The sequence below is a fragment of the Cryptomeria japonica genome, unplaced genomic scaffold (assembly GCF_030272615.1).
Source record: "Cryptomeria japonica unplaced genomic scaffold, Sugi_1.0 HiC_scaffold_210, whole genome shotgun sequence".
Taxonomy (NCBI): Eukaryota; Viridiplantae; Streptophyta; class Pinopsida; order Cupressales; family Cupressaceae; genus Cryptomeria; species Cryptomeria japonica.
Window position 1 is genome coordinate 94,949 of NW_026729032.1, and position 15,052 is coordinate 110,000.

General features: G+C 59.0%; 1 non-coding gene across 1 annotated transcript; it reads right to left on the bottom strand.

The window, feature by feature from the left end:
- Positions 1–1,507: 1,507 nt before the first annotated feature.
- On the bottom strand, positions 1,508–1,626 carry LOC131868579 (5S ribosomal RNA). Its single transcript, XR_009367026.1, has one exon. It is a non-coding gene; the product is annotated as a 5S ribosomal RNA (ribosomal RNA).
- Positions 1,627–15,052: the final 13,426 nt, after the last annotated feature.

The following is a 15,052-nucleotide window of genomic DNA, read 5'->3' on the forward strand; positions in this document are numbered from 1 at the left end:
CCAAGGAGCGCTCCGAAGTGTGCTCCAAGGTGCGGCGTGCACGAAGTCGGAGCCCGGTTTGCCCCGGGTGCGCACCTCGCGTGCACCTTCGCCGCGGTGGGCACCTTGGCTGGGTTGGGCACCATTGAGCGCTCCGAAGTGTGCTCCAAGGTGCGCACCATGGCCCTCCAAGGTGCGCAGCATGGCGTGCACGAAGTCGGAGCCCGGTTTGCCCCGGGTGCGCACCTCGCGTGCACCTTCGCCAGGGTGGGCACCTCGGTGCGCACACCTTCTCAATGTTTTCTTGCCTTTTCTGGAAATTGGTGAAGGCAGCGCATCAAAGGTGCGCACCTCGGTGTGCTCCGAGGTGCGAACCCGAGAGCGCTCCGAGGTGCCCACGAAGTCGAAAGTCGGGTTAATTGCATTGTTTTCCCCGGGTGCGCTCCGAGGTGCGCAACATCGGTGCGCACCAAGGAGGGCTCCGAAGTGTGCTCCAAGGTGCGCACGATTCGGAGCTCGGTTTGCCCGGGGTGCGCACACCTTGGCTGGGTTGCGCACCCTTTGTGCGCTCCAAGGTGCGCACGAAGTCGGAGCTCGGTTTGCCCCGGGTGCGCACCTTCGCCAGGGTGCGCACCTTGATGCGCACGCCTTGGCTGGGCTGCGCACCTTGGTGGGCGCCATGGTGCGCACCTTTCGTGCGCTCCAAGGTGCGCACGAAGTCGGAGCTCGGTTTGCCCCGGGTGCGCACCTTGGTGGGCGCCATGGTGCACTCCGAGGTGCCCAAGATTGGTGCGCAACAAGGAGCGCTCCGAAGTGCGCTCCAAGGTGCGCAGGTGCGCGCGAAGTCGAAAGTTGGGTTAATTGTCCGGTTTGCCTCGGGTGCGCACCTTGCGTGCACCTTCGCCAGGGTGGGCGCCTTGGTGCGCACACCTTGGCTGGGCTGCGCACCCGGGCGCGCACACCTTGGCACCCGCGTTTCCTTCATTTTAAATTTTTTTTTTTTACAATCTCTCAAGTGGGAAATTCTATAATCTCAACTTTTTTTGCCTTTTCAGGAAACTTTTGAATGGAGCGCATCATTGGTGCGCTCCGAAGTGTGCTCCAAGGTGCGCACCTCTGGTGTGCTCCAAAGCTCTCTCCAGCTGCGTGCACCTGCCCCGGCCGCGCACCCGGCCCCGCCCAGCTTCGCTCACCTGTCCCGGGCGTCTGGTGCGGAACCTTAGAGTAAGAAACATCACCGTGCACCTTGGCCAACGTGCGCGACTCGACCGAGCGCGCACTGGCCGAGGTGCACACCGATTTCACCTGGGTGCGCGCGCAGCACCTCGGGCGCACCGGGGTGCGCGCACAACGCCCGGGTTGCACCGTGGCCTGTGTGCTCGGGGCGCCTCGGGTGCGCGCTCGGTGTCGCCCCCGCGCGCGCGGTAGTGCGGGCAGCGCACCCCGGCCCGGCCCGGCCCCGACGAGAACGCAAACGGGCAAAAGGTTTATTCAAATAGCATTGCGACGCCCGGCGAAAAACTAAGAAAGGGTGCAACACCGGGACTTCCCGGGAGGTCACCCATCCCAGTACTACTCCGGCCCAAGCGCGCTTAACTGCGGAGTTCTGATGGGATCCGGTGCACTAACGCTGGTATGATCGCACCCGTTATGAGCTTGTCGCAGTGTGTACTTAGCAAACCGCGACCCACGTGCGAATCCACCCCGGCCACCCACCCCCGTCGAGGTGCACACCCTCCCTCGCGAAGTGCGCCCCGTTCGCCAAGTGTGAGCCCTGCCCGGGTGCGCGCACCTTGCTAGGGCGTCGGGTGTGCACCCGGCCCGGCCTACGTGCGTGCACCTGGACGGGGCGTCGTGTGCGTGCAGTGTCCCGTCTGCAACGCGGTGCCCACACACCACCTCGGGCGCAACGACCTGCGCTCACATGTGGGCCGAGTGCACCTTGGTGCATGTTCGGGGCGCCTCGGGTGCACGCTCGATCTTGCCCCGGTGCACCAAGGCGCTCGGTTTGCCCCGGGTGCGCACTTGGTGCAAGGTGGGCACCCAAAATAGGGATCAAGCACCAAAACACAAGTTTCGGGATGCAAAATGGGACCCAAGGACCACAAATGCGTTCCAAGACCCATGATGGGTCCACGAGAACAAAAATGTGTTCCGAGACTTAATAAACAAATATTGGGTTTTAGGAGAAGAAACATGCTCTGATGCCCAAAACGAGAATCGACCCCGAAAAGGCCACAGGCCAAAAGTGGGATGCGAGACAAAAAAAAATGGGACCCGAGGACCAAAATTGGGTTCCCAGGTCGAAGACAGGGCAACCGGACAAGAAACGACCTCTAAGGCTCGAAATGAGTCCCGACGACTAAAACTTGACAAGAAGCACCCATCAGGCACCCAACTCGACACCCATGGGATGCCGACCCACCCGGGCTTCCACCTAGCACACCTTGGCACCCACCCACCCTCGCACCCAACCTCGCACCCAACTTAGCACCTTTGAACCCACATTGGCACTCACCCTGACCCTGGCACCTTGGAACCCACATTGGCACTCACCTTGACCCTGGCACCCACCTTTGCACTCACCTTGGGACCCACCCTGGCTCCCACCTCGGCACCCACCCAGACACCCACCTTGGTTCCTTGGCACCCACCTTGGATCCTTGGCACCCACCCCGACACCCACCTTGGCACGCAACTTGGCTACTTGCCACCCACCTTGGCTCCTTGACGCCCACCCCGACAACCACCCCGTGACCTACCCTGGCTAGGGTTGGTGCACACCCACCCTGGTGCCCACCTTGGCACCCACCCCATGACCCACCTTGGCACGCACCTTAGTACCCACCCTGTTACCCACCCTAGGACCCACCCCGTGACCCACCTTGGCCAGGGTGGGTGCACCCACCCTGGTGCCCACCTTGGCACCCACCCATCCTAGCACCCAGCCTGTGACCGGGCTTGGAACCCAACCTTGCACCCGTCTTGGCCAGTGTGGGTGCGCACCCATCCTGGCACCCACGTTGTGACACACCCTTTAACCCACGCACCCTAGCAGCCACGTTGGCACCCACCTTGGAACACAACCTAGCAACTTGGCACCCACCCCGTGACCCACCTTGGCATCCACCATAGCAGTCGCCCACTTGGCACCCACCTTGGAACCCAAGTTGGCACCCACCTCGGCACCCACCTTGACACTTGTGGACCCACCTTGCCACTCACCCTAGCATCGACCCATCCTAGCACCCACCCTGGCACCTTTGCACCCTAGCACTCACCCATCCTAGCACCTAACCTGTGACCCACCTTGACACTCACCCTCGCACCCACCTTGGAACCCAACCTAGCACCCACCCACCCTGACACCAACCCTAGCACCTACCCACCCTTGCACCCACCCTGTGACCCATCTTGGCACCCACCCATCCTACCACTCAACCTATCACCCACCTTCTCACCCACCTTGGCATCCACCTTAGCACCCACCCACACTGGCACCTTGGCACCCACCTCGGGCAAGGTGGGTGCACACCCACCCTGACACCCAATTTAGAACCAACCGAGCATGTTACCCACCTTGGCACCCACATTGCAGCCCACCCTAGTACCCACCCTATGACCCACATTGGCATCCACACCCTAGCACCCAGGCACCTCGACACCCGCCTTGACACGCACCCTAGCACTAAACCTGTGACCCACCTTGGAACTCACCCTAGAACCCACCCACCCTGTGAACCACCTTGGCATCCACCTTAGCACCCACCCACCTTGGCACCCACTCTAGCACTCACCCATCCTAACACCCAACTTGTTACCCACCTTGGCACCCGCCCTCGCGTCCACCTTGAAACCCACCCTAGCACCCACCCACGCAGGAGCCCACCTTGGCACCCAACCTAACACCCACGCATCCTGGCACCCAACTTGTGACCCACCTTGGAACCCACCCTAGTACCCACCTTTGAACCCACTATATCACCAACCCACCTTGGCACCCACCCTATGACCCTCTTTGGAATCCACCCTAGCACGCACCCACCCTGGCACCCACCATGGAGCGCACCCTAGCACCCACCCACCTCGGCACGCACCTCAACACCCACCTTGGTGTGCGCACTGCGCCAACCTCTCAAAGACCCTATGTGGTGCGCTCCAAAGTGTACACCTTTGGTGCGCTCCAAGGTGCGCACCTTTGGTGCACACCGAGGTGCACACCAAAGTGTGCACCGAGGTGAGCACCAAAGTGCACTCCAAGGTGCACACCAAGGCGTGCACCTTTGGTGCGGTCAATGCAAACGAATTCGGAAGTTGGGGTCGATGTCCTAATCGCTGCTGCAGACTACACGTATGAGAATCGGACAAATAGCTTTATATAGGGGAGGTGTTGCGTTTGATGGGTCGACTCCCCTGGTTGTGTGCACTGCACCAACTTCAAAGACCCTGTCTTGTTTAAGAAGTCAAAAGTTGGGGTGGATGTCCTAATCATTGCTGCAGTCTACGCATGTATGAGAATCAGACAAATAGCTTATATAGGGGAGGTGTTGCATTCGGTGGGTTGACTCCCCTGGTTGTGCGCACTGCGCCAACCTCAAAGACCCCGCATAGCAGTAGAAGTCGGAAGTCGGATTTTGGTGAGCACCAAGGCGTGCACCTTTGGTGCGGTCAACGCAGACGAATTCAGAAGTTGGGGTGGATGTCCTAATCGTTGTTGCAGGCTACACATGTATGAGAATCAGACAAATAGCTTATATAGGGGAGGTGTTGGGTTTGATGGGTCAACTCCCTTGGTTGTGCGCATTACGCCAACCTCAAAGACCTTGTTTTCGTTAAGAAGTCAAAAGTTGGGGTCAATGTCCTAATGGCTCCTGTAGGCTACACATGTATGAGAATCGGACAAATAGCTTATATAGGGGAGGTGTTGGGTTTGATGGGTCGACTCCCCTGGTTGTGCGCATTACGTCAACCTCAAAGACCTTGTTTTCGTTAAGAAGTCAAAAGTTGGGGTCGATGTCCTAATTGCTCCTGTAGACTACACATGTATGAGAATCAGACAAATAGCTTATATAGGGGAGGTGTTGGGTTTGATGGGTTGACTCCCCTAGTTGTTCGCATTACACCAACCTCAAAGACCTTGTTTTCGTTTAGAAGCCGAAAGTTGGGGTCGATGTCCTAATTGCTCCTGCAGGCTACGCATGTATGAGAATCAGACAAATAGCTTATATAGGGGAGGTGTTGGGTTTGATGGGTCGACTCCCCTGGTTGTGCGCATTGCGCCAACCTCAAAGACCCTGCATTGCGGATGAAGTCGAAAGTCAGAGTTTGGTGTGCTACAAGGTGTGGTCGAAGGTGCTCACCTAGGTGTGCACCTTTGGAGCGCAGGAAAAGTGCCCTCCAAAAGTGCGCACCTTTGGAGTGCACAAAAGTGCCCTCCAAAAGTGCGCACCTTTGGAGCGCACAAAAGTGCCCTCCAAAAAGTGCCCTCCAAAAGTGCGCACCTTTGGAGCGCACAAAAGTGCCCTCCAAAAAGTGCCCTCCAAAAGTGCGCACCTTTGGAGTGCAGAAAAGTGCCCTCCAAAAAGTGCCCTCCAAAAGTGTGCACCTTTGGAGTGCACAAAAGTGCCCTCCAAAAGTGCGCACCTTTGGAGCGCAGAAAAGTGCCCTCCAAAAAGTGCCCTCCAAAAGTGCGCACCTTTGGAGCGCAGAAAAGTGCCCTCCAAAAGTGCGCACCTTTGGAGCGCAGAAAAGTGCCCTCCAAAAAGTGCCCTCCAAAAGTGCGCACCTTTGGAGCGCAGAAAAGTGCCCTCCAAAAAGTGCCCTCCAAAAGTGCGCACCTTTGGAGCGCACAAAAGTGCCCTCCAAAAAGTGCCCTCCAAAAGTGCGCACCTTTGGAGCGCACAAAAGTGCCCTCCAAAAGTGCGCACCTTTGGAGCGCACAAAAGTGCCCTCCAAAAGTGCGCACTTTTGGTGCGCACCAAGGCGCTGGTTCGGTCGTTGCAGGCGAGTTCGGAAGTTGGGGTCGATGTCCTGAGCGGAGGTGCAAACTACACAGGTGTCGGAATCGGACAAATAGCTTATATAGGGGAGGTGTATGCTTCGATGGGTCGACTCCCCAGGTTGAGCGCACCGCGCCAACCTCAAAGACCCTACGGTATGGATGAAGTCGGAAGTTGGGTCCGATGACCGATTCGATTAGTAGGTATGCTCATGAGGTCGGAATTTGGGTCCGATGACCTGCCATGTGCAGGAAGGCGAATGTTGGCACTGTGCGTTGCAAGGTGCACACCAAGGTGCTGGTGCGGTCTTTTTAGTCGAGTTCGGAAGTTGGGGTCGATGTCCTGATCGGAGGTGCAAGCTACACAGGTGTGGGAATCGGACAAATAGCTTATATAGGGGAGGTGTATGCTTCGTTGGGTCGACTCCCCGGGTTGAGCGCACCGCGCCAACCTCAAAGACCCTACGGTATGGATGAAGTCGGAAGTTGGGTCCGATGACCGATTCGATATGTAGGCATACTCGCGAGGTCGGAATTTGGGTCCGATGACCTGCCATGTGCAGGAAGGCGAATGTTGGCACTGTGCGTTGCAAGGTGCGCACCAAGGCGCTGGTTCGGTCGTTGCAGGCGAGTTCGGAAGTTGGGGTCGATGTCCTGATCGGAGGTGCAAACTACACAGGTGTGGGAATCGGACAAATAGCTTATATAGGGGAGGTGTATGCTTCGTTGGGTCGACTCCCCGGGTTGAGCGCACCGCGCCAACCTCAAAGACCCTACGGTATGGATGAAGTCGGAAGTTGTGTCCGATGACCGATTCGATATGTAGGCATACTCGCGAGGTCGGAATTTGGGTCCGATGACCTGCCATGTGCAGGAAGGCGAATGTTGGGACTGTGCGTCGCAAGGTGCGCACCAAGGCGCTGGTGCCGTCGTTGCAGTCGAGTTCGGAAGTTGGGGTCGATGTCCTGGTCAGAGGTGCAAACTACACAGGTGTGGGAATCGGACAAATAGCTTATATAGGGGAGGTGTATGCTTCGATGGGTCGACTCCCCGGGTTGAGCGCACCGCGCCAACCTCAAAGACCCTACAGTATGGATGAAGTCGGAAGTTGGGTCCGATGACCGATTCGATACGTAGGCATATTGGCGAGGTCTGAATTTGTGTCCGATGACCTGCCATGCGCAGGAAGGCGGAATTTGGGTCCGATGACCGAGTTGATGGCGTGCCATGCGCAGAAAGGCGGAATTTGGGTCCGATGACCGAGTTGATGTTGATGGCCCGCCATGCACAGGAAGGCGGAATTTGGGTCCGATGACCGATTTGAAGGCGTGCCATGCGCAGAAAGGCGGAGTTTGGGTCCGATGACCGAGTTGATATTGATGGCCCGCCATGCGCAGGAAGGCGGAATTTGGGTCCGATGACCTGACATACGCATGGAGTCCGACTCGGGGGCCGATGTTCGATTCGATGACTTGCATTGTGGGTAAAGTCGGAAGTTGTGGTCTTTGACCCGATTCGATGACCAGACTTCGGCTGCTTGAGAATCGGACAAATAACTTATATAGGGGAGGTAGTGTTCTCGAGCATCCTCCCCCCGTGCCCGTTTATGTCGATTGATGCTGGTGCTCGACTGGTTGGAGCGCTCGGATGCAAAAATCTTGCACCAGGATTTATCGATTGTGATGGACACGGCAAGTCTCCTGATTGCTATGCAGGAGCTCATCGTGAATCTCTATGCGGCCTTGGTATGGACTCGACCTGCGGAATGGTTCGGCAATGGTAGTCGCTCCAACACGTCCTTGCAATGGCCACAGAGGTGATTCGACTAGAGCTCCAGTCTAGCTTTTGGGTTGCTTGGCGGACTGGTATAGCCGCGATCGAGTTCCGGCCATGAACGTTTTAGATAGCTCTTGGGCTTTCTGGGACGGAAGTCGGAAGTTTGGGCTGTTGTCCGATTTGATGACCATTCTTCGGATGTGTGAGAATCGGACAAATAACTTATATAGGGGACTGTGTTGTCTCACGCAGCCCCCTCCGTGCCCCTCTATCTCGACCGATGTTGGTGCTTGAAAGGGTTGGGATCGCTCGGATTTATAAACGTGCACCACCATTTGTCGAGTGTGAGGGACGCGGCAGGTCTCCTAAATGCTATACGGGCGCTCTCTGAGAATCTCTATCCGGCCTCGACACAGACTAGTCTTGCTGAATGGTTTGGCACTGGTAGTCGATCCAACACGTCGTTGTTGTGGCCGCCTAGGCGATTCGATTCGAGCCCCCGTCTAGCTTTTGGGTTGCTTGGCGGATTTTGCCCTATCCGCAAGTGAGCTCGGTCCCTAAACGTTCGAGAAACCCGATTGCTATGCGCCGACTCTCTTTCTTGCGAGCCTCCATCTAGCTTTTGGGTCTCTACGGAACGGAAGTCGGAATCTGGGACCGTTGTTTGATTCGACGAGGCAGACTACGGTTGTGCGAGAATCGGACAAATAACTTATATAGGGGAGGTGTTGACTGGAGCATTCTCCCCCGTGCCCCTCTAACTCGACCAATGCTGGCGCTCGAACGGTGGTAGCGCTCGGATTTTCGTTGAGCGCCAGCATTGGTCGATTTAGAGGGGCATGCGAGATTCCCGAATGCTATGCGAGGGCTCTAACGGAAATGTCTATTGGTTTCGGTATGGATGCAATTGCGAGTGGTTCGGCAAAGGTAGTCGTTCCGATGCGTCCATGTCGTGGCCAAATCGATAATTCGATTTGAGCCCTCGTATAGCATTTGGGTCTCTCGATGTGATTCCGCATTCCAGTCCCTTTGGGCACTGCTTGAGCCGCATCCCAGGGGGTTCCCTTCCCAATAATCTGCCTCGCAACCCGATTGCTATGCGGTGAGGCTCCTCGGCCGCCTCGGAACTATCTGTGTATCAGACGCATCGCGGGATAAGGGGTTGGCAACGGTAGTCGCCCCAAGCGCGTCCGATGCTTGGACCATTCCGAGGCGGCCCTGAAGCCTCTTCCGTCTAGCCGTTGGGTCCTTCTCGCCGCATCCCTTGCCTCGCACCCCGATTGCTATGCGGTGAGGCTCCTCGGCCGCCTTGGAACTATCTGTGTATCAGACGCATCGCGGGATAAGGGGTTGTCACTGGTAGTCGCCCCAAGCGCGTCCGATGCTTGGACCATTCCGAGGCGGCCCTGAAGCCTCTTCCGTCTAGCCGTTGGGTCCTTCTCGCCGCATCCCTCGACTCGCACCCCGATTGCTATGCGGTGAGGCTCCTCGGCCGCCTTGGAACTATCTGTGTATCGGACGCGTCGCGGGATAAGGGGTTGTCACTGGTAGTCGCCCCAAGCGCGTCCGATGCTTGGACCATTCCGAGGCGGCCCTGAAGCCTCTTCCGTCTAGCCGTTGGGTCCTTCTCGCCGCATCCCTCGCCTCGCACCCCGATTGCTATGCGGTGAGGCTCCTCGGCCGCCTTGGAACTATCTGTGTATCGGACGCGTCGCGGGATAAGGGGTTGTCACTGGTAGTCGCCCCAAGCGCGTGCGATGCATGGACCATTCCCAGGCGGCCCTGAAGCCTCTTCCGTCTAGCCGTTGGGTCCTTCTCGCCGCATCCCTCGCCTCGCACCCCGATTGCTATGCGGTGAGGCTCCTCGGCCGCCTTGGAACTATCTGTGTATCGGACGCGTCGCGGGATAAGGGGTTGTCACTGGTAGTCGCCCCAAGCGCGTCCGATGCTTGGACCATTCCGAGGCGGCCCTGAAGCCTCTTCCGTCTAGCCGTTGGGTCCTTCTCGCCGCATCCCTCGCCTCGCACCCCGATTGCTATGCGGTGAGGCTCCTCGGCCGCCTTGGAACTATCTGTGTATCGGACGCGTCGCGGGATAAGGGGTTGTCACTGGTAGTCGCCCCAAGCGCGTCCGATGCTTGGACCATTCCGAGGCGGCCCTGAAGCCTCTTCCGTCTAGCCGTTGGGTCCTTCTCGCCGCATCCCTCGCCTCGCACCCCGATTGCTATGCGGTGAGGCTCCTCGGCCGCCTTGGAACTATCTGTGTATCGGACGCGTCGCGGGATAAGGGGTTGTCACTGGTAGTCGCCCCAAGCGCGTCCGATGCTTGGACCATTCCGAGGCGGCCCTGAAGCCTCTTCCGTCTAGCCGTTGGGTCCTTCTCGCCGCATCCCTCGCCTCGCACCCCGATTGCTATGCGGTGAGGCTCCTCGGCCGCCTTGGAACTATCTGTGTATCGGACGCATCGCGGGATAAGGGGTTGTCACTGGTAGTCGCCCCAAGCGCGTCCGATGCTTGGACCATTCCGAGGCGGCCCTGAAGCCTCTTCCGTCTAGCCGTTGGGTCCTTCTCGCCGCATCCCTCGCCTCGCACCCCGATTGCTATGCGGTGAGGCTCCTCGGCCGCCTTGGAACTATCTGTGTATCGGACGCGTCGCGGGATAAGGGGTTGTCACTGGTAGTCGCCCCAAGCGCGTCCGATGCTTGGACCATTCCGAGGCGGCCCTGAAGCCTCTTCCGTCTAGCCGTTGGGTCCTTCTCGCCGCATCCCTCGCCTCGCACCCCGATTGCTATGCGGTGAGGCTCCTCGGCCGCCTTGGAACTATCTGTGTATCGGACGCGTCGCGGGATAAGGGGTTGTCACTGGTAGTCGCCCCAAGCGCGTCCGATGCTTGGACCATTCCGAGGCGGACCTGAAGCCTCTTCCGTCTAGCCGTTGGGTCCTTCTCGCCGCATCCCTCGCCTCGCACCCCGATTGCTATGCGGTGAGGCTCCTCGGCCGCCTTGGAACTATCTGTGTATCGGACGCGTCGCGGGATAAGGGGTTGTCACTGGTAGTCGCCCCAAGCGCGTCCGATGCTTGGACCATTCCGAGGCGGCCCTGAAGCCTCTTCCGTCTAGCCGTTGGGTCCTTCTTGCCGCATCCCTCGCCTCGCACCCCGATTGCTATGCGGTGAGGCTCCTCGGCCGCCTTGGAACTATCTGTGTATCGGACGCGTCGCGGGATAAGGGGTTGTCACTGGTAGTCGCCCCAAGCGCGTCCGATGCTTGGACCATTCCGAGGCGGCCCTGAAGCCTCTTCCGTCTAGCCGTTGGGTCCTTCTCGCCGCATCCCTCGCCTCGCACCCCGATTGCTATGCGGTGAGGCTCCTCGGCCGCCTTGGAACTATCTGTGTATCGGACGCATCGCGGGATAAGGGGTTGTCACTGGTAGTCGCCCCAAGCGCGTCCGATGCTTGGACCATTCCGAGGCGGCCCTGAAGCCTCTTCCGTCTAGCCGTTGGGTCCTTCTCGCCGCATCCCTCGCCTCGCACCCCGATTGCTATGCGGTGAGGCTCCTCGGCCGCCTTGGAACTATCTGTGTATCGGACGCGTCGCGGGATAAGGGGTTGTCACTGGTAGTCGCCCCAAGCGCGTCCGATGCTTGGACCATTCCGAGGCGGACCTGAAGCCTCTTCCGTCTAGCCGTTGGGTCCTTCTCGCCGCATCCCTCGCCTCGCACCCCGATTGCTATGCGGTGAGGCTCCTCGGCCGCCTTGGAACTATCTGTGTATCGGACGCGTCGCGGGATAAGGGGTTGTCACTGGTAGTCGCCCCAAGCGCGTCCGATGCTTGGACCATTCCGAGGCGGCCCTGAAGCCTCTTCCGTCTAGCCGTTGGGTCCTTCTCGCCGCATCCCTCGCCTCGCACCCCGATTGCTATGCGGTGAGGCTCCTCGGCCGCCTTGGAACTATCTGTGTATCGGACGCGTCGCGGGATAAGGGGTTGTCACTGGTAGTCGCCCCAAGCGCGTCCGATGCTTGGACCATTCCGAGGCGGACCTGAAGCCTCTTCCCTCTAGCCGTTGGGGCTTTCTCGCCGCATCCCTCGCCTCGCACCCCGATTGCTATTCGGTGAGGCTCCTCGGCCGCCTTGGAACTATCTGTGTATCGGACGCATCGCGGGATAAGGGGTTGGCAGTGGTAGTCGCCCCAAGCGCGTCCGATGCTTGGACCATTCCGAGGCGGCCCTGCAGCCTCTTCCGTCTAGCCGTTGGGGCCATCTCGCTGCATCCCCCACCTCGCACCACGATTGCTATGCGGTGAGGCTCCTTGGCCGCCTCGGAACTATCTGTGTATCGGACGCATCGCGGGATAAGGGGTTGTCACTGGTAGTCGCCCCAAGCGCGTCCGATGCTTGGACTATTCCGAGGCGGCCCTGCAGCCTCTTCCGTCTAGCCGTTGGGGCCATCTCGCCGCATCCCCCAGCTCCTCGGCCGCCTCGGAACTATCTGTGTATCGGACGCATCGCGGGATAAGGGGTTGGCAGTGGTAGTCGCCCCAAGCGCGTTCGATGCTTGGACTATTCCGAGGCGGCCCCGCAGCCTCTTCCGTCTACCCTTTGGGGCCATCTCGCCGCATCCCTCGCCTCGCACCCCGATTGCTATGCGGTGAGGCTCCTCGGCCGCCTGGGAACTATCTTCGTATCGGATGCATCGCGGGATAAGGGGTTGTCACTGGTAGTCGCCCCAAGCGCGTCCGATGCTTGGACTATTCCGAGGCGGCCCTGTGGCCTCTTCCGTCTAGCCGTTGGGGCCATCTCGCCGCATCCCTCACCTCGCACCCCCATTGCTATGCGGTGAGGCTCCTCGGCCGCCTTGGAACTGTCTTCGTATCGGAAGCATCGCGGGATAAGGGGTTGTCACTGGTAGTCGCCCCAAGCGCGTCCGATGCTTGGACTATTCCGAGGCGGCCCTGCAGCCTCTTCCGTCTAGCCGTTGGGGCCATCTCGCCGCATCCCCCACCTCGCACCCGGATTGCTATGCGGTGAGGCTCCTCGGCCGCCTTGGAACTATCTTCGTATCGGACGCATCGCGGGATAAGGGGTTGTCACTGGTAGTCGCCCCAAGCGCGTCCGATGCTTGGACTATTCCGACGCGGCCCTGTGGCCTCTTCCGTCTAGCCGTTGGGGCCATCTCGCCGCATCCCCCACCTCGCACCCCGATTGCTATGCGGTGAGGCTCCTCGGCCGCCTTGGAACCATCTTCGTATCGGACGCATCGCGGGATGAGGGGTTGTCACTGGTAGTCGCCCCAAGCGCGTCCGATGCTTGGACCATTCCGAGGCGGCCCTGAAGCCTCTTCCGTCTAGCCGTTGGGGCCTTCCCGCCCCATCCCTCGCCTCGCACCCCCGATTGCTATGCGGTGAGGCTCCTCGGCCGCCTTGGAACCATCTGTGTATCGGACGCATCGCGGGATAAGGGGTTGGCACTGGTAGTCGCCCCAAGCGCGTCCGATGCTTGGAGCATTCCGAGGTGGCCCTGAAGCCTCTTCCGTCTAGCCGTTGGGGCCTTCCCGCCCCATCCCTCGCCTCGCACCCCGATTGATATGCGGTGAGGCTCCTCGGCCGCCTTGGAACTATCTGTGTATCGGACGCATCGCGGGATAAGGGGTTGGCACTGGTAGTCGTCCCAATCGCGTCCGATGCTTGGACCATTCCGAGGCGGCCCTGCAGCCTCTTCCGTTTAGCCGTCGGGGCCTTCCCGCCGCATCCCTCGCCTCGCATCCCGATTCCTATGCGGTGAGTCTTCTCGGCCGCCGCGGAACTATACCTGTTATTGCTACTGCATCCTTCGGCTGGTAACCTCCTCTGCCGCCTTGGAACGTTCTCTTTGTCGGACGCGTCGCGGGATAAGGGGTTGGCACTGGTAGTCGCCCCAAGCGCGCCCGATGCATAGACCGCTCCGAGTTGACCTTGCTTTCAGCCTCTCACATGCATAGACCTCTCTGAGTCGACCCTGCAGCCTCTCACGTTTAGCCTTTGGAATCTCGCCTCACAACATGATTGCTATCCTTGATGCATCCCTTGCCTCGAGCCCTGATTGCTTTCTTGGCTGCATCCCTCCTCTCCTCACAGCCCGGTTGTCATCACTGCTTCATCCGTCGCTTCATGCATTCTGGCTGCTGGGCCCTTCCCACCGCACACCTCGATTGCTATCTCTTCTGCATCACACACCCCGATTGCTATCTCTGCTACATCCCTCGGCTCTCACTTCTGCATCCTTCGCCTCCCACCTCGATTGCTATCAATGCTGCATCCGTAACCTCACACCCCGATTGCTATGCGGGGAGGCTCCTTGGCCGCCTTGGAAATTTCTGTGTGTCGGACGCACCGCGGGATAAGGGGTTGGCACTGGTAGTCGCCCCAAGTGCGCCCGATTCTTAGACCGCTTCGAGGTGACCTCGTAGCCTCTTTCGTCCAGGCTTCCTGCCTTCAACGCCCTTTTTACACCTCGATTGCTATGCGCGGGCTCGTTGGCGTCTATCACCTCTCTGCGAAGAGTGGCACGATGATTGTTGGGGTAAATCGTAGCAGTCCGATCTCTGGCCTTGGGCCATTGTGAGGGCTGATCGATTTCCTGTGCGCATCTCGTGTTCGCCCAGTAACAGACTCGACGACTTGTAATCGGTCTTGTTCCCGATTGTTCCTGGAGGTAGTCTTCGGAACTCTTGGATTTGACCTGTCACTCGAACTGTCCTCTTCCGAGGATGCTTGTGTGTGTGTGCTTGTGCCATTTCCTTGGCGGTATTAACGAGATATTAAAGAGCGGAGTGAGCGCCTCGCCCAGCTATGTTTGGGGCTCTCACTCCCTTACCCGGTGTGCGACCGCTTTGCACGTAGGTTGCGGAGCATCGCGACTCTTTCGATGTTTGGCGGTTGTCTTCCGGTGATGCGTTGGTCCCGAAGTGCACGTTACTAGCATTTCTGCCATTGTTCTCGATCTTTGGCACGTTCCTTCGTTGCAATTGGATATATATCTCCGTTTATACGCGCAGGCTTCTCCCGCCTATTCAGCGCTGTCCCACTCTCAGCACTCTCGTGGTCTCCTTGGCTTCTCTCTCCCGTGAGCGAGCTCTCTTCTCGAGTCTTTTCCATGTCCCATGGAGGTTGCCTTGCGAAATTCGGGCACACAAACGTGACCGGATAAGAGCGGAATTGCCTATGAGGAGAAGCTCACCTTAGGGAGCAGCAATGCCGAGTGTTTCGACAGAGGGTAGAGGGGGCGTTGTTTGGGCGGTTGCACAAAAGAGTGCTACGGTTGCA